Source organism: Rhodnius prolixus, unplaced genomic scaffold, assembly GCF_049639745.1.
Source record: "Rhodnius prolixus isolate KJV_2025 unplaced genomic scaffold, Rpr scaffold_7, whole genome shotgun sequence".
NCBI lineage: Eukaryota > Metazoa > Arthropoda > Insecta > Hemiptera > Reduviidae > Rhodnius > Rhodnius prolixus.
The window spans coordinates 29,461,972-29,484,305 of record NW_027411582.1 but is presented as its reverse complement, the minus strand read 5'-3'; the positions used below and the strand labels follow the sequence as shown (position 1 = coordinate 29,484,305).

At 29.2% G+C, this 22,334-nt stretch overlaps 1 protein-coding gene and 2 long non-coding RNA genes across 21 annotated transcripts in view; 1 reads left to right on the top strand and 2 right to left on the bottom strand.

Annotated features, from left to right (window-relative positions):
• Positions 1 to 10,178, top strand: part of LOC141447354 (5-hydroxytryptamine receptor-like) — a 314,431-nt gene extending 304,253 nt beyond the window's left edge. For 5 of the 16 annotated variants that reach the window (XM_074114797.1, XM_074114811.1, XM_074114796.1 and 2 more), the window contains 6 exons: positions 125 to 265; positions 788 to 887; positions 1,946 to 2,669; positions 3,305 to 6,084; positions 6,821 to 6,952; positions 7,465 to 10,178. The gene's annotated coding sequence lies outside the window, so the exon portion shown is untranslated. The remainder of the gene's footprint in view (positions 1 to 124; positions 266 to 787; positions 888 to 1,945; positions 2,670 to 3,304; positions 6,085 to 6,820; positions 6,953 to 7,464) is intronic. The other 11 variants (XM_074114808.1, XM_074114803.1, XM_074114800.1 and 8 more) reach the window with 11 other exon arrangements.
• On the bottom strand, positions 1,080 to 3,420 carry LOC141447360 (uncharacterized). Its single transcript, XR_012454271.1, has 2 exons — positions 3,283 to 3,420; positions 1,080 to 1,619 (listed from the first exon to the last, which is right to left on the bottom strand). It is a non-coding gene; the product is annotated as an uncharacterized lncRNA (long non-coding RNA).
• Positions 10,179 to 10,267: 89 nt separating the features above from the next.
• On the bottom strand, positions 10,268 to 22,071 carry LOC141447357 (uncharacterized). Of its 4 annotated transcripts, none has more exons than XR_012454267.1 (11): positions 21,841 to 22,070; positions 21,289 to 21,395; positions 20,072 to 20,202; positions 17,051 to 17,166; positions 15,952 to 16,178; positions 15,401 to 15,529; positions 14,557 to 14,706; positions 13,967 to 14,060; positions 12,848 to 12,977; positions 10,704 to 10,884; positions 10,268 to 10,313 (listed from the first exon to the last, which is right to left on the bottom strand). It is a non-coding gene; the product is annotated as an uncharacterized lncRNA (long non-coding RNA). The 4 variants fall into 4 exon arrangements; XR_012454268.1 differs by having other exon boundaries at positions 15,401 to 15,513; XR_012454266.1 differs by having other exon boundaries at positions 10,704 to 11,390; positions 15,401 to 16,178; positions 21,841 to 22,071.
• Between the last annotated feature and the right edge of the window lie 263 nt (positions 22,072 to 22,334).

The window sequence follows — 22,334 nt, the reverse complement described above, 5'->3', positions numbered from 1 at the left end:
CCACGTTGATAAACATTTTATATCGCAAGTATTTTAAAGAGATGTCTTCCTCTAAAACATGTCGCAAGTTTAAAATTCTCTGTTTACCTAATAATTTAATGTTTTTTTTATTTATGATTGATAGTTTTAAGTTGATGCTGCTGTAACTAAGTCAGTGAGGACATTACATTGCTTAGAAAACTGGATTGCATTATCTATTAAGCGAAAACTTCCTAGGAAATTAAAGAACTTTTTGCAACATTACGGCGTTAAGGACTTCTTGCAGGTAAGCTACATTTTATGTTTATACTTTGATTTCTAATTACGAGCTGATGTGATCAGAAGTGTTTATGAAATTGGCATGTTTTCAAGACAATTGATAGTAGATGCATTTTAAGTGTACGTATCTAATTTTAAAAAGTTGATTTTAGGCTTCATTATTTTCTTTAAAATGTTTCAACGGTCACAAGTATGTAGATTTAGTTCGTAACATGTTATTAATTTTTGGTCGTCTTTGTTACTGTAAAAGTAAATTGATAATTACTATTATGTATTTGGGAATTATGAACTTCCACGTAAATATTCAAATTTCTCTCATTTAAAGGGGAGAGTAATCTCCATGAAATTTAAATTAATAATGTGATGTTAAATAACTTCCTAGAATTATGGACCTTGGATTTTGCAAGGTTCGCACCAGTAGTTTTAAATTCTGACTTATTGAAAATTGATTTTTTTCTAAATATTTGTAAATAACAATGAAAACAATTGTATAAATAATAATTTATATGATTTTTATTTTTGTTCTCAGCGTTCTTTCGACTTTCTAATGGTAATTCTGAACTAGTTCAATCCAAACAAATGGCTGGGTTGATGACATTTTATTCAGTGTAACACATACTATAGCAACAGTAAGTACATGTTTTCAGCTTACAGCATGTTGTTTCTCAGTTAAGATATTATATCGTATGATCTAAAGATAAATAATAAAGTATACAGTAATAGATTAGATACCTAGAAGTGCAATGATATGCCTAAATTCAAACTATCCTGAAGGTACATAGTACATGAACTTAGATTTACGTTTTTTTTTTTAAAAAAAAAAAAAAAAGTGCATGTGCTTACAATTTTAATGATTCTCTATCATCTTAGAGCTTTTTAGTGTTCAAATTGGTTTAAGTGAATTATTAAGTCATAAACATTAGTGTTGTACAAATTACACATTCAAATAATTTAATGATATAATTTGATTGGTCTTTTTACTTCTTCAAAACTGAACTATTTGCAACAATTAAGTCAAGTATCTTAAATAGGCAGCTGGGGCGTGTTGTCTTCCGTTATTATAACCCATTTCATTATTTTGAAGGATCCTTCTGTAGTTCCAGCAAGTTCGACCTTATTTATGTGGTAATTCGCATACATTCTATTTTGAGAATAAATTAAACTAGATTCTCTAAATGTAGAACTGTTCTTCGAGTATTCTTATCTATTATTTACAACGTTCAGAGTAATAACCACATAAACTAAAACTTTTTTCAAATAAATTTTTATCTTTTTAGCTAAAAAGTTTTAATTTTTTTGAAAGAAGGTTTTAATTTGATTGAAATTCTGTTATATTCTCCAATCACAGAACTGTTTCTATTCTGTATAAAAAATAAACAAATTAGAATATTAGTAGCATGTTTGTTGTTGTACAAATTTCCAATCAGAGTAATCGTTTTGATAAATAATAAGTATTTTTTTTGGAAAATTATTACATTTTCTTTGAAAGAAAGTGTTAGGTTCTTTAAAAAATGATTAAAAATTTCATATCAATGCTTTAGTTTTATTGCAGTCAGATTTATGAATACATAATCAATTATCATAAATGTTTTTTTTACACTAGATTCTGAATTGAAACTAAACTCAGTAAAAACCAATTATTTTAAGTACATAAAAATTGTTGATTGTACATAATGTTGATTTTCAGATTAAATATCTCTGATTCTGGAGAACTGCCTGCAAAACTGTTCATCAATAGAAGCACAAGGAAATAGACGAGAATCATCTATCCTAGGAAATTTTTGTAAAGAATCAGTTAATGAAACAAGTATTTTGTAGTACATATTACAACGCATAATATGCACGTTAATTTCACAATGTAGTGTTAGAATTTTTACTTCAAATTGCGTGTTCTTTGTTTTTAAAAATTATAAATTTAAAGAAAAGAATCTTCGTTATTCTCTTTTCTATTTCCATAAAAAAGTTCAAAAAAAGAACAGACAACAGGATGAAAGAAATAATTTCCAAAAATAAAAATAAACTGTTAAAGATGATTTATTATCATGTTTGTTACATACTTAATTTCATTGTAATAGTGCTTTTTCTGCATTTGATAGCTAATATTGAAGGCCGATTCTAGATTGTATATGTTGGGTCGATCTGTTTAAAAAACCATCGGAAAAAGTAAAAAATAAACGAAAAAGAAAATTAGTTTCAAAAATGGCCACAAGGTAGCAGCACTTACTGGACGTCATCTATATGAACACATTTTAGTTTACATATTTGCCGCCAGGCAGCACTCCAACTGTGTATTTACAACTGCTAAGCTTTCTCTTCAGTACGTCTTGAGCGCTACAGGGGGGAAGATCGCTCTGTCGCTCGTTACTTTAAACATATCTACTTTAGTCTCACAGCATTAATTATATAAAAAGGTATGATAACATATGTTTGTCTAGTCTAAAAATCACTATCATAAACATGTATTAAGTATTATAAAAAAACTATTCGAACATCAAATATGAAATATCATGAGTCATGGCATCTTGGTCAATAATAAAAATCATTCAAAAATATATATCTTACATTCGCTCACATTTAACGAGTTAAGTTGAATAATTGTGAACGAAAAGAAATGGTCAATATGACTGGTCTTCTATTGATGAACAGTTTTGCAGACAGTACTGCAGTATCGGCAATGTTTAATCTGAAAATCCAAAATGTTTAATTAAATTACAGTGCACTTTGAATTTTACCTTGAATTAAGAAACTAACTAACATCTATAACAATTGATAAACCTTTTCATTCAATAAATGAAATAAATTTACAAAAAATACACTTAATATTTATGAATAAAATTAATTTGATTGAAAATACAATAAAATTAATTAATTTTAATAACACTTACAGTTGAATCTGTTCAACATGAACCATTTCTGAATTATGCTATACCAAACTATACAAAATTTATCATTGTAATGAAGTTAATATTTAACTAATCATTGTGATTTAGATTTACTGAGCCAAATAATAAAACTTCTACTTACATTAATTAGATGTATTTTGTAGATACCGGATACTTGGCAAATGGTAAAATGTACATGTAGGTATGATTTTTATTAAAAGTATGAGGTAAAAAATTAATGATATTACTCATTTCGCATTTTTGAAATGATTTGACTAACATATTCATCCATATTTTATTTAACAATAATTATTTTGCAGTGAGAATGCCATATTTTAAATTTCGTTCCCCCTCCCTTTACATTTCTAAATTTTTTAACAGTTTTTAAATATTACTCGCACAGAATTAAAAAAAAAAAACTTCCTTTTAACATGCACTAGATTTCAATTATTTTAATATACAAATTTCAATTTTTTTTATTTTTACAACTGTTTGACAATTCGTTAATATTTTGGATAACACCACGTAACCTCCCTTACTCAGTCTGCCGTGAAAGAAAGTGTAGTGCAGCTCGGGAAAAGCAGGGAAGTTGCAATCCCTACCCAAATCTGGTTATTCTACTTCTGAAATGGTTGAAAGACCGAAACTGATAAGGGGTATAATAAAAATACGGACAAAATTACAAATATTATTACGCACTGCAGGATTACCTCATTTTCATTCTCATTCTGAAGCCTATGAAAAGTAAGGTTCAAGAAGTGTTAGTTCAGTATCGAAGTGAAGTAACCAAAACCACAAGTCAAGATTCTAAGACGAGGAAGATGAGTACGGTAAGCTTAAATCGCTTCTAGAACGAGTCAGATCTGCACATGAAATTGACTACTTATATTACATTAACAGTATAACTGAGGAGACATTAAATCAACAGATATAGATGTAATAAAAAGGAACCTTATTTAATGATAATACATAACCTGTGTACGTATTACATACTGTTGTTTATGTATTTTGGGAGAATCGTTTCATCTTTTTGTTATTGTTATGTTTCGTATAATATAGCCAGTGTAAGAAAAAATAAGATTACAATGTGTATATATAATAAATTTTAGGGCTTGAAAAAGGTGTGAAATATATCGATACTTTGGTATTTATATATGATGGTGATATCGGCAATTCAGATGAAAAATTAAATGGCTTCGTAGATAGGACTGTTAAGAAGTTACTAGCTCTGTGTTTCGCTGGTAATGGACTATTTTGTAACAAGAATGAAGAGGGTAGTAGTGTCTACAAGCAGGAGGAGAACGAGAAGTACTTGCTGGAGCTAGTGTTGTGTGAACAAGACCTTTCCTTTTGTATCGGCTTCATAAGGTATTTTGCTTATCTTTGTTACTTAGCCCTTTAATTTTTCACCTTTACTTTAATATCCACCAATCACTCGTTACAATTCAATTACTTTTTCTTGTAATAATTACAAGGTGTTACGATCAAATAGAATGTTATTCAGTTTTCAACGGATATATTTCTGTGGCTTGGTGCAAGAAGTGCCAATGTCAGATTTCGGTAAAAATGAGTAAAAAATCTGAAAAAAAGACGTAAAACTTCAATCCGGCGTGAATATTCCACCAATTTTGGATAGCATCTATTAAAAAAAGGTACGTAATAAAAAGTATTATACGTAATATGCACTTCTTTTTTTTTGTGGGCTTCACGTCCATCTACCAATTAGGTGTCGTGGACGGTGGCAACTACCAAACATACTTTACTGTAAATTTCTTTTATAAATCATTAAATAACATCCAAGGCCTAAGACCGGGAATCGAACCCAGTAACATAATATATGTTAGCTTTGCAGGTCTCGCCTCTAACCGCTCGGCTACCTTGGCGCCTATATGCATGACTTTATCACTATTAAAAATTGCATGTTTAACAAAATATAAGTTTGTTTCTAAATAAAAAAAGTCTTAAAAAAATTATTTTATTTTTCAATTTAATCTGTTAATTATTATAAAAAAGTAAAAATAAAACAAAAATGAATAATATTTTATTAATTTTTCGAAATGACGAAGAAAATGAAAAGTCCATTGTCTTGAGACGTGGTGAAAGTTGTTTTAGTAAGGTCCAAATAGACAAAGCAAACTTCAGAAACACGAAAATACTAGGAATATAAAAGCATTTTGCTTGTTTTTTTTTTCTGTTTTAACGTTTTCTATATAACATTTTACTTGATTGCGCACTTGCTTTATTATTTGAATCGTTCATTTATGATTTACTATATTTTGAAGTAATTATTTCTCAGCACAAATGAAGTAAGCATAGTTTCGGGTTTTTGGTTTAAATTCTCCCCCTCCCCCATCATGTATAATTTAAAACTCCAACTTTACAATTTTAAAACATTATAAATACACTAAACGTTCAGAACTGTTTAATAAATAGTAGGATTAATTAATATTTATTTCGTTATTTTTATGATCAGTTAATAATTTGAATGGCACACATAACCACCATATAACCTTCCTAACTTAGTCAGCAAGTGTAATGGGAGATGGCAGGCCTGTCGTGGTTGTCTTTACTCCAAAGAGATTTAACAATCTCCGTCGATTAATTAAGTTAAGAGATAAAATTCCGAAACCGGTCAGGGATAAAATAAACACAAAGGTAGATTTAGTTGGACAGAAAATGTTCTGATTTCTTTTATAATGCAATTAGTATTAATTAAATGGAAACTGATAATGGATTATTCTTTAATCATTATCCATCCAGTGCTTTTATCAATTGGATTTTCGAACGCTGCTTAGCGTTCATTGGAAAACTTCATGTATGGGAACTCTTCTTTACATCTAAAAGCAAGTTGGCCAATATTGGATGATTCTTAACTATTCTAATCTGGATGTTGAAGAATACAAGGAAATATACCTAGTACTTGGACTGTTAAAATGTTCTTCAGGTAATCTTATCAATTATTTAGTACGTTCAAAGTATGACATTAAAAACTAAAACCTTTTTTAAGATGATTTATGTTTTCATCTCATCGGAATAATCCATGTTTCCACTTTAGTGAAAGAAAGGTTGATGTTTAATTAAAATAATCAACGATAAACGTACATGTGAATACATGCATTTTTAATCAATAACTTTTTCTTAGTAAAACTTTTATTCACTAAGTTTATACAGTTTTAACTTCTTTTCGATAATAATAATAATTTATTTATTGAATTCTAACGTTTTTGTTAACTTGAATTTCGTGGAAAAAGTTAGTTTATTTAAAAATTTAATATTCTAAGAATTAAAAAAAAATGTATTTTTCTAAAGACAAATAAACCTAATTGATAATAAAATAAAGAAATTTTTAAGATTTAATTCGATTTTATTGGTATGAAAAAAGTAAACTCTTAAAATTCTGTTTATTAAAACATGTCAGCTCTAGGTTTATTTCGTCGTAGTTCATTTATTTTGTTATTTAAGTATGTGATTAGTCGTACCTTTTTCCGGTAATGAGCACATTGTGAATATTATAAAATTTTATTTTAAGAAAGTGAAGAGAATATTTTCTAAATATTTTTTAAAAAATGTTTAGTTTAACGGATAAATTCTACGTTTTAAATGAAGTATTAATGTAATGTGAATTAAATTCGTACTACTGCAACTTATGTTTAATGTAATATTTTTTTCCGTTCATGCAGTGCTAACATCAATGGGCTTTTCGTCAACTTGCAGCCCCGTTAAGCTCAGCTTTCACCTGAGATGAATTTTTGAGGGTCCTTCTGTACTTCCAGCAGCACGTCCATTATTAATGTGAAGTTTTTCGCATCCAGGTAAGTCTTATCTTATTATTTATTATTTTAGGAGTGATACAACAAGAAACATAACTTTTTTCATACAAATTATTCTTCTTTTGTATCTGAAAGAAGTTTTAATTTTTGTTGATTGTAGGTAGTAGTAATTTAATTGAAAAATTCTACATCAAAAATGCATGTGAATTCTCCATCATTTTCCAATCACACAGAACTATTTTTATTCAAGCTTATAATTTTTTAATTAATTTTCAAAAAAATAATTTCATGATAATAATGCTAGTAGATTGTGTTATTTTATTTTTCCAATCAAATTAATTTTCTTCTTAAGAAATGTGCGTTTTTTGGAAATATATTTCATTATCATTGAATGAAAAGATTTAGGTTTAAAGAAATAAATAAATTCTTTAGTTTAATTACATTTGTCTTTATTTAATCTTTTTTTATACATAAATTGTTACAGATGTGTTTCTATAGCTTCTTATGCTAGGTGAAATTCATTACATTTTAATTACAGTAATGTTAATTTTCAGGATTAAATACTGGGGATTCCAGAGTACTGCCTGCAAAACTGTTCATCAATGGAAGCCAAGTGAAAAAGGCGAAAAACATCAATCCAGTGTGAATATTCTCACTCATTTGGATAGGAATCTATTAAAAATGATATGAACCGTCGAAGCGACAACATCTTCACTCATGATTCTTTAGGAGAGAGGTGATGAATGTTTGACTAGACTAGATAACATACGTTTGGAGAGGCAGAGCGACCTACCCCCCTGCATTACTCAAGTCGTACTGACGAGAATTTGTGCTGTTGCCATATATATAGAGGAAGATTGTAGCACTGCTACCTGGTGGCAAATTCTGACTAACTAAACTTATATAGAAGTGTCTCATACTCACATTTAACCATGTTGACGACTCACTAGGTCTGTATAGAACAATTTTACACTCCTATTTAACCAAGTTGACGACTCACTAGGCTTATATAGAACAATTTACACTTACATTTAAGAATGTTGACGACTCACTAAACATATATAGATTTATCTTACACTCACATTTAACCAGGTTAGAAACTCACTAGACTTATATAGATTCAACTTCCACTCATATTTAACCCTGTTTGCGTCTTACCTATAACAACCTTATACAGGACTATCTTACACTCGCTCTTAGCTTATTTTTTTACCGCTTCACATGTAACCTATTTATTAATTTGTTTACTTTTGTCAATCTATAAATACAAAAAAAAAAAATGAAAAGTATTCTACGTTCCAAGCACACCTGCTCCTTTAGAACTTAAAAATACATAAGAAACAAAGTGAAACCTTTGCTAAGTTTACATATTTATTTTTCGAGGTTTTCGCTTTGAATGATGAAATATTTCTAATTTTTTTAAATATATATTGGCAAAATTAACAAATAGATTATAAGTTACATGGTAAAAAACAAGATAAATATGAATGTAATGTCCTCTATAAGTTTTGTTAGTCACCAACTTGGTTAAAAGTGGGTGTAAAGTGGTTTTATATAAGTTTTGTGAGTCACCAACTTGGTTAGAAGTGTGTTTAAGGAAGTTCTTTGTAAGTCTTATGAGTCACCTACATGGTTAAATGTGAGCGAAAGAAGGTCCTGTATAAGTCTTGAGAGTCACAAACATGGTTAAATGTGTGTGTAAAATAGCCCTGAATAAGTCTTGTAAGTCACCAACATGGTAAAATGAGAGTTTAATGAGGTCCAGTATAAGTCTTGAGAGTCACCAACATGGTTAAATGTGAGTTTAAAGAGGTCCTGTAAAAGTCTTGTGAGTCACCAACATGGTAATAAGTATGAGTAAGGTGGTCCTATATAAGTCTTGTGAGTCGCCAATGTGGATTAAAGTGGTCCTATATATGTCTTGTGAGTCGCCAGCATGGTTAAATATGGGTGAAAGGAAGTCCTATATAAGTCTAAAGAGTCACCAACGTGGTTAATTATGAGGTTGTAAAGATTTTATAAAAATTTATAGTAAAAAAATGTATCAATAATTAATAAATAATAAACGATTTAATTATAACAATATTGTATTTATTTTCCCTTTTAATCTCTCAATAATATGAAAAATTAAAAAAAAAGAAAAAATTGCGTAGAAATTAAAAGAAAATATAAATAAAAGGGTTAAAAATGGCTGCCAGAGTCGTGAGAGTGTGTAAGAAGCATTAAGCAAGGTTACAACAATGGCTGCCAAAGTCTTGAGAGTGTGTAAGAAGATAGCAAGGTTACAACAATGGCTGCCAAAGTCTAGAGAGTGTGTAAGAAGATAGCAAGGTTACAACAATGGCTGCCAAAGTCTTGAGAGTGTGCAAGGAAGGCTACGAGAGATAAACAGACAGCACGTGCGATCTAGTGACAGCTGGTGGAACTAAAAGTAGAGGGGGAGCCCGTTGTCATGGTGATTTGACGCCATCTAGAGGGTATATAAGAAAGTTCGCGGCGCGGGCCGGGCGGGGTGGGGCGAATAGTTGCCTTCCGACCGTCGAGGTGAACACATCTCCCTAACCATTACCCATGACATATTATCAAGATTGTATGTGTGGAGAGAGGTGTTTTGACTAGATTAGTTATTTTTGGAGCGACGAGCGACATAAGCCCCTCCTCACGAGTACGACTCTGCAGTCGTACTGAGGAGACATCTTGTATTGACCGTAGTATATAAACAGTTTCAGTGCTACCTGGTGGCAAACATGTGAACTAAATTTTGTTTACATAGTAAACAAGTCCAGTAAGTGCTTCAACCTGGTGGCAAATATGTGAACTAAATTTCCTTTTTTTGTTTTACGTCTTTCTGATGCAATTTTTTCAAGTTTTTTTACTTTTTCTGCTTTTTAACGCTCTCTGACGCCATTTTTTCGTACTACTATTACTTTATTTATAATATTCCATTTATTGTAAACGGAATTTTTAGTTTTACGTTACTTTATTTGCGTTACTTATCATTTTTAGTCTTTTTTAACTTTGTTTTCAAATGTAACTTTGCAAATATAATAAAAATAACAAGACTATGGGAAAAGAGAAAATACATAATGACATTTTTAATAATTTATAAATAATTCTTTATTTTGCTGCCAATTATACATTTTTTTTCTTTCGTATTACAAAAACATTTTAAATTCAATTACATCTTTTAGGTAATGATTCTTAAAATTACCTACATAACAAAATTAAAATTTACATTACATTTTCAAACTTCAAATATTTTTTTTTTTACAAATAATCGACTAAATAATAAAATAATTGGTAGAGTTGCAGTTGGATAGATGTTTTCCACCGTCTTTTTCATTTTGGCTCAATTCGATGACCCTCTTTGGCAGAAAGCACTCCAGTTTCGCCTGTTTCAACACTGAAAAATAACATTATGAGATATACTGTTCGTCTACAAATCAAACTCAACTTCCTTGAAAATCAATGTTAATTTTTTATACGTTTAAATAAAAATAGATCAATCTTTTAGAAAGAAAACGCAAGAAAGTAAAACTGAGTGTTAGTAATTACATTAACTTATTTCATTTTGAAAATAGCAGTTCACTGCACTCTTTTAAGTGAAATAAACATTTTTTAAATAAACACCCGTCATTTTTTGTTCTTGTACCTTTCAATTTTCCAATCAAATTAAAACTTTCTTGAACACAGAATCTTTACTATACTCGTTCCGATTCTACAGGAATATATGAACAAAAAGGTTTAATCACGTAAAAATGCTGAAGTTTTAATAAATAACGGATAAGATTACCTGGAAGATAACACCACAGAGTGAGTGGTAGGTAGATTTTCTTATTTGGATATTGCAGGAATAGACATGGATGGAAATCTCCTCTTATTTACGGAAGTGCTGCAGCATTAAAAGAAATTCCCTCAAAAGTAATCATTTTAGATTATGTCTCAGCTTTAGTGGGCTGTGAGTCGGCCAAGGACTGAAAGTATTAAAACCTTAGTAAATGATTTGAATTTCATTCACACTTATTGTAGTACGGTAGCATTTTACATACAAAATCTTAGTTAATTCTGTTTATAACAAATTAAACCATTCTGCAACTAACTCGGAAAATCTAATTTAAACCATCTATTGCACAAAATAACAACTTTTTATTCAGATTCAAAGGAAAATACTTAATTTATCGGAATAAAGGTTTAATTGATGTTAAAATGCTTTAGATGTAATCAATAATGGATAAGATAACATGAAGATCAGCTCCATAAGGTAACGTGGTAAGTATAACCATTATTTATGGTTAAGATTACCTGAAGTAGAATTCCACAAATTAACAGGGTAGGTTCCAAGATTTCCTAATTTGTTTCATGAACGAAATTTAGTAATAAGATGAGAATCACCTCAAATATGGGAGTGCTGCTGAACGTAAAGAAGGACCATGATCAAGAATAGCCAGCGAAGGGCAGAAAGGGTCCTTGAGCAAAGGCACTGGATGGAGAGAAATACATACTACATTTTAAAACACATAACTTTTATATTGAAAACTTTTTAATGCAATTTTGTTTGATATTGGAACATAAGATGAAGTTGAGTCATAGCCTCTAAGACAGTCCACTATATTCAAGACTTCAATATAAACTATTAACATTGCAACAGAATAACTAATTTTGAAGATATATTTATGACATAGAAGTTGAAATGTTGTAAAGGAGATTTAATCTGAGTAAGCTTCATAATCAACTCATAATTAATATCACGTTACAGGTAGGTATTACATAATGTAAAGCCAGGACAAAAGTAATTTAGCACATTTTTCACTTGAGCATATATAAGACAAACCGAACATATTATCTCTTTTATATAATTTTAATGGCATAATCTGACAATTTATCAAATACCTACGGGGAGAAAATTGTTTTAAACATCTTAATTTTTCGGTGAAATAATAAATAATTAAACTTAAAGCCGGCAGAGGAAGGGGAGCAAAATGAAGAGTAAATGGTAGGAGCTAAAAGGGACTTATCATTTATACTTTATATTGCATAGAAATATTGAGAAAACCAGTGAATTTAACCATTTGCTTAAGATAAATTTGTATCTTTCAGGAATTTAAGAAATAAATAAAATATGGATGCTGAAATTTTAGTTTAAATCTTTTAAACGGATCAATCTTTTAGAACGTATTCTTGGCATTGTAAAACCTTTAATTATTTTAAGATGAATTACTCCTACGTGGCAATTTAACGTTGTACTAAACTTGTTTTAGTCAAGTTACACTCTGCCATAAATTTATATTATTAGTTAACTAAGTATGAAAACCAAAATAAACGATTTTTCAAGTTCAATTTTGTTCAAAATTATTTCATTTAATTCATAAAAGTAAAGAAACACATTCAATATTTATAACTACTGATGAAATATTATTCATATAATTAAATATATGTGACTGTAAGTAAACTTAAACAATGATATGCACATAACAATAATTTTGCAAAGAAAGAATTTCACTAGATGGAGGATAAGAGATTTTGAGGTCATTATGAATGGTAAGATCAGTGCGAACCGAAGAGCATTTACTATTTCCCTAAAGATTTTTGACTGGGGAGACTGAATTCGTTGACAATTGGAAAGGTAGTAAGTACCCCATGATTTCTGTCAAAGTACAGATTGCTCCATACCAGCTGTAATAGCAGTCTTTTATTTATTAGAGTTTTTATCGTCTTTTACCTTTTAATAACTACATAGTTCCTATGTATTGTAATTAAATCTTCCTAATTTAGGTTATTGAACTTTTTTTTTTTGGAAATGGAAAGGAGAATAAAGAAGATTCTTTTTTTTAAATTTATCATTTTTAAAAACAAAGAACATGCAATTTGAAGTAAAAATTCTAACATTACATTGTGAAATTAACGTGCACATTATGTAATGTAATATGTAATACGTACTCCATAACACTTGTTTCATTAATTGATTCTTCACAAAAATTTCCTAGGATAGATGATTTTCGTCCATTTCCTTGTGCTTCTATTGATGAACAGTTTTGCAGGCAGTATTCCAGTATCAGAGATATTTAATCTGAAAATCAACATTATGTACTTAAAATAATTAGTTTTAACTGAGTTTAGTTTCAATTAAGAATCTAGTGAAAATATTTTTAATAATTGATTATGTATTCATAAATCTGACTGCCATAAAACTAAAGCATTGATATGAAAGTTTAAATCATTTTTTAAAGAACCTAACCCTTTCTTTCAAAGAAAATGAAATATATTTTCAAAAAACATACTTATTATTTATCAAAAAGATTCCTCTGATTGAACAATACAACAACAAACATGCTACTAATATTCTAATTTGTTTATTTTTTATACAGAATAGAAACAGTTCTGTCATTGGAAAATATAACAGAATTTCAATCAAATTAAAACCTTCTTTCAAAAAAATTAAAACTTTTTAGCTAAAAAGATAAAAATTTATTTGAAAAAAGTTTTAGTTTATGTGGTTATTACTCTGAACGTTGTAAATAATAGATAAGAATACTCGAAGAACAGTTCTACATTTAGAGAATCTAGTTTAGTTTATTGTCAAAATAGAATGTATGCGAATTATCACATAAATAAGGTCGAACTTGCTGGAACTACAGAAGGATCCTTCAAAACAATGAAATGGGTTATAATAGCGGAAGACAACAATCCCAGCTGCCTGTTTGAGATATTTGACTTAATTGTTGCAAAAAGTTCAGTGAACGTGCAATCTGTACAACTCTAATGTTTGTGACTTAATAATTCACTTCAGTAAACCAATTTGATCACTAAAAAGTTCTATGATGATAGAGAATCATTAAAAGTGTAAGCACATGCACTTTTTTTTTTTTTTATAAAAAACACGTAAATCTAAGTTCATGTACGTACTATGTACCTTCTGGATAGCTTGAATTTAGGCAAATCATTGCACTTATTAGGTGTCTAATCTATTACTGTAAACTTTATTATTTATCTTCAGATAATACGATATAATATCTTAACTAAGAAACAACATGCTTTAAGCTGAAAACATGTACTTACTGTTGCTGTGGTATGTGTTACACTGAATAAAATGTCATCAACCCAGCCATTTGTTTGCGTTGAACTAGTGCAGAATTAGAATGTCGAAAGAACGCTGAGAATAAAAATAAAAATCATATAAGCTAGTATTTATACAATTGATTTCATTTTAATTTACAAATATTTAGAAAAAAATCAATTTTCAATAAGTTAGAATTTAAAACTACTGGTTGCGAACCTTGTAAAATCCAAGGTCCATAATTCTAGGACGTTATTAAGCTTTAAATTATTAATTTAAATTTCATGGAGATTACTGTCCCCTTTAAATGAGAAATGTGAATATTTACGTGGAAGTTCATAATTCCCAAATAGATAATCGTAATTAGCAATTTACTTTTACAGTAACAAAGACAACCAAAAATTATTAACATGTTACGAACTAAATCTACATCCTTATCACCGTTGAAACATTTTTGTGAAAATAATGAAGACTAAAATCAACTTTTTAAAATTAGATGCATCTACTATCAACTGTCTTGGAAACATGTCACACTTCTGATTACATCAACTCGTAATTAAATATCAAAGTATATACAATAAATGTTGCTTACCTGCAAGAAGTCCTTAACACAGTAATGATGCAAAAAGAAGTTCTTTAATTTCCTAGGAAGTTATTGCTTAATGCAAATAGATAATACAATCCAGTTTCCTAAGCTATGTAAAGTTCTCACTGATTTAGTTACAGCAGCATCAACTTAAAACTATCAATCATAAATAAAAAAACATCAAATTATGAGGTAATCAGGGAATTTTAAACTTGGGACATATTTTTAGAAGAAAACTTCTTTTTAAAATACTGACGATATAAAATGTTTATCTACGTGGATGAAGAACATTTGATAAATAAAGCAAATTATTACTATTGCTCCATGAAAAAGATATTTGGTCAAAACCGTATTACCTTTTTACCCCACTGCGTTACTGGGCAACTGTTTGGTTAGGTTATTTAATGTTTATTTTAATAGTGTAAAAGTACATGTTCATGCTACCTAGCGGTAGTCACTGGAACTAGTTCCTATGTAATTACATCTTCCTAGTTTAGCTTATTGCCGCTAGATAGCTTTAGTATAAGTTTTTTTTTTTCTATTCCTAATTTTAATGTAAGAACAGAATGTATAGAATTTCTAATACGGGTTGCCCAATTTCTTTAATTTAAATATAAGGACTTCAATTTCTGATTTATTCTTTGATTTAAATACCCAAGTTATATATTTATAAATTCCACACTCTTCACAAGCTATGTGTAATAGAACCAACCAATCTTATGTAACTATTTTAATAATTATGGGGCAATACCAGGAAAATTCTTAATAAATCTCCATAACATGTATTGTTATTTCACTATTTACAAATAACGTATATAAAATTTCCATAAGTAAATTAATAAAAACTTACTATTTTTATAAGAAGTTGAAGATGTGGAGTAAAAGGTTGTCTACAAATCTAACGTTGGTCCTCAGCCATGCTAATCCATTGTATCCATCAATCAACAGTAAGACTTCAATCTTCTGCAATTACTATAAGCTAATATGAAAATACATTGATTGGCTCAAAGGTGACTTCGTACTTAAATGCACTGCTGTCAAACTTTTATCGGATGACAATTCACTTACTACTTACTAAAAACTTCACTCTGCTCGATACCAAAAATTTAAGTTTTACTATTAGCCCCTTAACGTGCACGCTGGAGTTAACTCGAGCGCGCTAAATTGGCCAAACTGTGCACACTCGAGATAATTCGAGCGGCGTTGTACTTTATGCTGCTATAATTTTTCACACTCGAATATAATCGAGAATTGAAAATAATGTGAAAGCAAAGAAAAACAATCGTTTTATTGATATTTATCATTTACATGGGATTGCAAGCTATAACACTTACTTAATCGTATAAAATATAGCGTTTTTTTTCAAAAATACTGTGCATTAAGGGGTTAATTATGTCTTACCATTACCACAGGAAGATTTCGCAATCCTTTCTAGAACAAAGCGTCTCAACCTGTCTTTTAGATTATTCAATACAACGTTTTACATTTATTTTTTAAATGTGTCCAATATTCAATCAAAACCAGCTGTAATTAAAGTAAGCAAAGAGGAATTCCTAAACTAAATTTTGTTTTTTTCAGCTCTTGAAGCATTGCTCTCACTGAAGACTAGAATAACTGCAAACGGATTACTGAAACAAAACAGTATTTACAACGAAATAATAAAGATGCTCCAGATTACCATACAATAACTAGAAATAAAATTAGTTTAGTGGATGCACTAATAAGTACACACCAACGAATTCTGGTGGAAGCATTCAAAAATTTCTCTCGTCACAACTTACGTATTTATTAAATTTTCTTTAAATATATTATTTAGAACTAAAATATAATATGAAGTAATTCTTCAATATTATTATACATGTTAAGTATTATAAAATGACATGAAACCATAAAATTGGGAAAACAGTATTTCGCTAATTAATGGATAAAAGGGATATGGAGGACATTATGAATGGCAAGATCAATGCGAACCGAAGAGCATTTATTACAATATTTTTTTTAGTTTTTAGTTTTTAACTAGTTCCTATGTAATTAAATCTTCCTAATTTAGGTTATTGACGCTAGATTGGCCCCCTTGTGGGTCGCCAACATGGTTCATTGTGAGTTAATAGAGATCCTGTGTAAGTCTGGTGAGTCGCCAACATGTAATTAATATAAGTATAATATAAGTATTTTTGTAAGTAATATAAGTCTTGTGGGTCGCTAACAAGGTTAATTCTGAGTTAAAGGAGGTTCTATATAAGTCTTGTGAGTCACCAAAATGGGTAAATGTGAATTAAAGGAGGTCCTGTATAAGTTTTGTGAGTATTCATGATGGTTAAGTGCGAGTAAAAGAAGGTCCTACATAAGTCTAGTGAGACGCCAGGCAACATGGGTCAATGTAAGGAGCTTAAGTCTTGTGAGTCACTAGTTTTAGTCGTCACTAGAAATTTTGCCCAACTCTGATTGTAAACATGCTTGATTTGAAATAAACTTGCACATTAATATAGAAACTACATACTTGTTTTATTGATTCCTAATCCAGTTTGTATCATTTCATTTGTTTCACGTCTTTTCCTCTTGGGTTTCTATTGATGAACAGCTTTGCAGGCGTACTCTAATATTGTGGTATTTGATCTGAAAATCAAAAATGTTTTATTTAATTAAATTAAAGTGCATACTGAATTATATCTTGAATTATGAAGCTAGACAAAAAAATCTATAACAATTGATAGAGTACTTATTTTTTTCATTTAATGAAAATGAAATTAATTTCCAAAAAATACATTAATTTATCAATAAGAACTGTTAAATTGATTAACTTTAATTTAATTTATATTTGATATTGTTCAAAATGATTTATTTTTAAAAATTTCAGAGTTATACTGTACCAAAATACACAAAATTTTCTCTGAAGTTAATAATTGGGATTTAAACTAACTGAGCTAAAAATAATCAAACTTCTGTATATATTAAGAAGTTACAATTTTTAAGTCATGTAAGCAGCCAGTAATGTGAAAATATGTAACATAAATAAGAATACAATTACTTTTCTCCCTCTGCAATTAAATATTTAATTTGAGCACATATGAAATGTTACTTAAAGATGGTTACATAAAAATAATCTCCTTAACAAAAACTTACAGTTTTAAAAGTTAAGTATAAGGGTTGATTAAACGCCAAAAGGTACACAAATCAGCAGTTCCCAACATTTCATTAATACTTCATTGATATAATTTAAGTAATTTTACTGCATTAACTTTTCCTTCACATTTTTTAGAATTTATTAGATGTCACAGACCCTTATGCTGGCCATTTTCGTCTACAAAATATTTACTCAAGTAGCACACCATTTAACTTAGATTGACTGTAATATCTATTTATCTATAATAATCAAACTATTAATCACAGGTGAAAAAGAAAACGTTATAAAAAATATAAAAAAAATAAGAGGCTAAAAAATTCATAAACTTTTTTTACATCAATGATTTTATGCATTTATTTTTATTTTTAAATAAAAATCATTGGTTTAAGTTCATTCTTTGATTAAAGTAATTGTTATTTTATGTTGTAGTCAAACGTTTGTAATAATAAGTAATAAATAATCTGGCTTTATCGCAAATAATATAGTTTTCTTCAATTACATTCTCAATCTAGGTGTTCTTCCCACAATGTTATATATATGTAATATAAAATAAAGAAAATAAAGATATGCATATTTTTAGGACAGCTAATTATTCCAGTATTTTACCATAAGTAAAATTAGGGGGACTAAATTAAATTACAATTGAGAAATGAGTAAATATTGTTGAATAATCTACTTGTTATTAAATGTATGTTATTTGTGCTCACGAATATTTCGGTAAGACGAATTTAAGACTGAAATATTGTTTTGAATCCTCCGTGATTGAAATTTAAAAAGTGGCCGACTCTAACTTTGTTTTTTTCTACTTTAACATGCATGTATATGTGACTACTCAGAATAATTCATCACTCATTTTATCATAATTATAATAAAAAAATATTATGAATGAACTGGCCAGCATAAGGGTCTGTGACATCTAATAAATTCTAAAAAATGTGAAGGAAAAGTTAATGCAGTAAAATTACTTAAATTATATCAATGAAGTATTAATGAAATGTTGGGAACTGCTGATTTGTGTACCTTTTGGCGTTTAATCAACCCTTATACTTAACTTTTAAAACTGTAAGTTTTTGTTAAGGAGATTTTTGTACCTTTTGGATAGATTTTCCTTTTTGTCTATTTGCAAAGTTACGTCTGCTTTACAGATTTTTTAAAATTTGGAATAAGCTATTCTATCATTATAACCTGATAAGGTGTTAAATCGGAACCGTAACTACCACTGGAGAGATCTTTTTAAAGAATGATTATAGTTGCGGTCCCCAAACCATCCTCAATAACCATTTTTTTGAGAAAGCGTTTTGAATAAAATAGGAAGGTATTTGTACGTAAATAGCAAAATTAAACTGCGATTTCAGTACTTCCTTTTAAGAGGAGCAAGAAAAATAAACTGCGATTACAGTACTTCTCCCTAAAAGGCAAAGATTTTGAATCGAACGACAATTCATTGATGTAAATCGGTTCACTCATTGATAATTTTAACGATTGCAGTACTTCCTCTTAGTAGGTGTAAGAGCATGATAGCACTTCACAGCCACATAGAGGAGCTTTAATCACTTCTTCGTGCTAAATTTTATCAAAATCGGACTAAGCTTTGTAGAAATATTGGTAATAATAGTTTTAGAAAGGGCCTTATTTGGGTGGGGCGAACTCCCCTCCTTATGAGGCATAGCGTCGAGACTTTTAAAGTACAAATCTGTACAAAATTTCGATTCGAATGACACTTCATTCATGAAAATCGGTTCACGTGTCGATAATTTGAAACGATTGCTATACTTCCCCTTAACAAGTGTAAGAGCAGATCGTCGCTTTATTGTTAGGTAGGGGAGCCCTAACCCTATCATCCTACCAAATTTTATCAAAATCGGGCCAAGATTTACAGAGTAATTAGTAATAATAATTTTGGAGGGGGCCTTACATAAAGGGGGCTAACTCCTCTCCCATTCGATGTACAGGGCCGAGACCCCCAAAAGGCACATCTACATAAAATTCCGAATCGAACGACACCTCATTCATGAAAATCGGTTTGCGCGTTTAGGCGCTACGTTGTTTACAAAAAAGGTAACAACAACAAGAAGAAGAAGAAGAACAACAAGAACAAGAACAACAACAATTTTTGAAAAAGCCGTTTTTGCTCATTTTCAGCAACTTTTTTCTCGAAACCTATTAGATCTGGGTGGTTGCAAAAAAATTACAGTTATAAAGGATGGTTTGGAGTTAGATTTAAAGAAAATTTGGGAATTTTATCTTTTATAGAAAAAGAGAAAAAAATTGTCAAAGTTGGGTGTTTTTCAACGTTACACTTTTTCGTGCAGTTTTTGATGGTCAACCCTTATACAACTGTCCTACCGGACAGTTTTAAAAATGTTTTTTGAAATTAAAATCATAGATTCTACATACCCATGCGATCTAGCGGAAGAATTGAAAACTAATGATTGCTGAGTAGTTTATGACCTCACCAGAAGAGCGCTCTCAACAGCCATTTTTTTTTGTTCCTTAAGTTTGAATTGTCCACTTACATATGTATTCACCTGCAAATAATAATATGCGAAATGTCATTAATTGTATTTATTCTTATTTAAATATATTAATTCAGGTTTTAGCCTTTCATTACAGTATACAAAAAAGAGTTTTATATATGTAATAATAAAATATAAAATCAATAATTACTTGAAGAATAAGCAAGGTTGAAATTTTTTAACTGCCTAAAGCAGTATAAGGTAGAGAACTATATTTCTTTCAATTTTAGAACGAAATAATTATTTTTAAATGAAGTAAAGATGAATAAGTGATTCAAATAATATCACGAGTGTGTAAATGTCAAATCTTGAAATGAAAAGTTAATAACATGCAACATTTTAATTTTTTGTTACGATTTTTCAAACAGTTCGAATTTTTCTTTTCATCAATATTTCAAAAAAGTTCAACTCGACTTAAAAACAGACTTATTTGATTGAAAATACTGAAGCATTTGACATAAGCCCAGTATTGTGCTATTAAGTCAAGTCATTCGCAATTATTTTACAATAAAATTAGAATTCAATATGAAAATTTATCAAATTAAAATGAAGTGTAAGTCTTGAGTTTTATTTTGAATGAAAATGAGCACATGTAATTTAACTTTTTTTCATTCAAATTAACCCTTAATGGAATAAAATAATCATTTTTTTAAATGAAATTTCATTGAAAAAGATTAGAGAACAATGTTAAATTGAAAAGATGCAATTCATTATTCGTACTGTAAAATATTACTGAGAGAAACCCTAATTAGTTTTTTATAACAAATTAAACTTTGCTTTACACAAAATCAATAGAAAACGTTTAAACTTCATTGATACAGGTTCAGTTCAAGTCAATTGATTGCTTTACATGTATCAAAGAGAGATAAAACATAATAAAAAGAAAGTGGACTAGTAATTACAATACGAAAAATGCATGTGTATGCTATCTAGCGGCTATTGCTCGAACAAAAGGGAAAGGGTAGTTTAAGCTTTTGCCGCTAGATAGCATGAATGTCCTGTAGTTTAAAAATTTTCTTTACAAAAATCAAAATATATTTTTTTAAAAAATAAATTCATTTTATATCACGTATTTGGTATTTGTAGAATAAAACTTACACATATTTCCGGAAATCTGTTCGTCCTTAAGCCCTGCTATGAAATCGACTGCACGCAAATGTATAATGAAATCCAACCTATTCAGGAAAATAGACAGTTGAAGTTTCCTATAAAATAATGAAAAAATAAATGATTATTTTTTGGTTGGAATCCTTTAAATGATAAGCATGTCTCTTAAATAATGATGTTTAAGTTCAACTTAATTAGGTAATGAAAATGCATTAAAAAATTATCGGATGTGTAGTTTTCATCTTCTCTTAGTTCGGATCTTGTAAAGAATGGTAAACTTCCAGACTTCCCTTTATTGATAACAAATTTTAATTTATTATCTCAAGTAATAGTTATTAAGAACAATTGAAAAAAATTGTACCAAGCCCTTTTGCTGAATAATCATTGAGAGTTGAAAAACTATTTAGTTTGACTTTTTATACACTATGTTTTATAGAAATATTGTTTTATACATGCATTTAACCCTGGGGATTGAATTAAATATTTCTACATCATGAGACTTGTAACTGTGGCATTAAAATAAGTCAAATTCTAAACACAAACCTGAAAAATATGTCACTATTTTCTTTTGTCTAGTTCATCAAAAAATTAAAGAAAACCATTTTTAGCAGATCTTTCACAGACTCGGTTTCGAACTTTCATACACCCACCATCAAAAAAATGCATTTAAAACAATTAATTGTTTAATTAACAATCAGTTTGTAAGAGAATTCAACTTCACCGATGCTTCCCTGGTGCCGTATACTTGATGACTGAGTGAGGGAGGTTAAAAATGTGGTTACTTAAACTTGAAGTTACACAATGTGTTAAAATATTAACGAATCGTAAATTTTTGTATGTAAAATAGTGAAATAATGTTAATGCAACTTAACATAGCACATATTTAAGACTTCAGTACGTCTGATGCATATGTGATGTTTAAGAATAAAAAATTAGAGTTCTATTTTACAGAGGGGGCGCGCAAATTTAAACTGTTCGGAATTATTCTTATTTCATTTGTAACAGGGAAATAATTATTTTTAAACAAGATATTGATG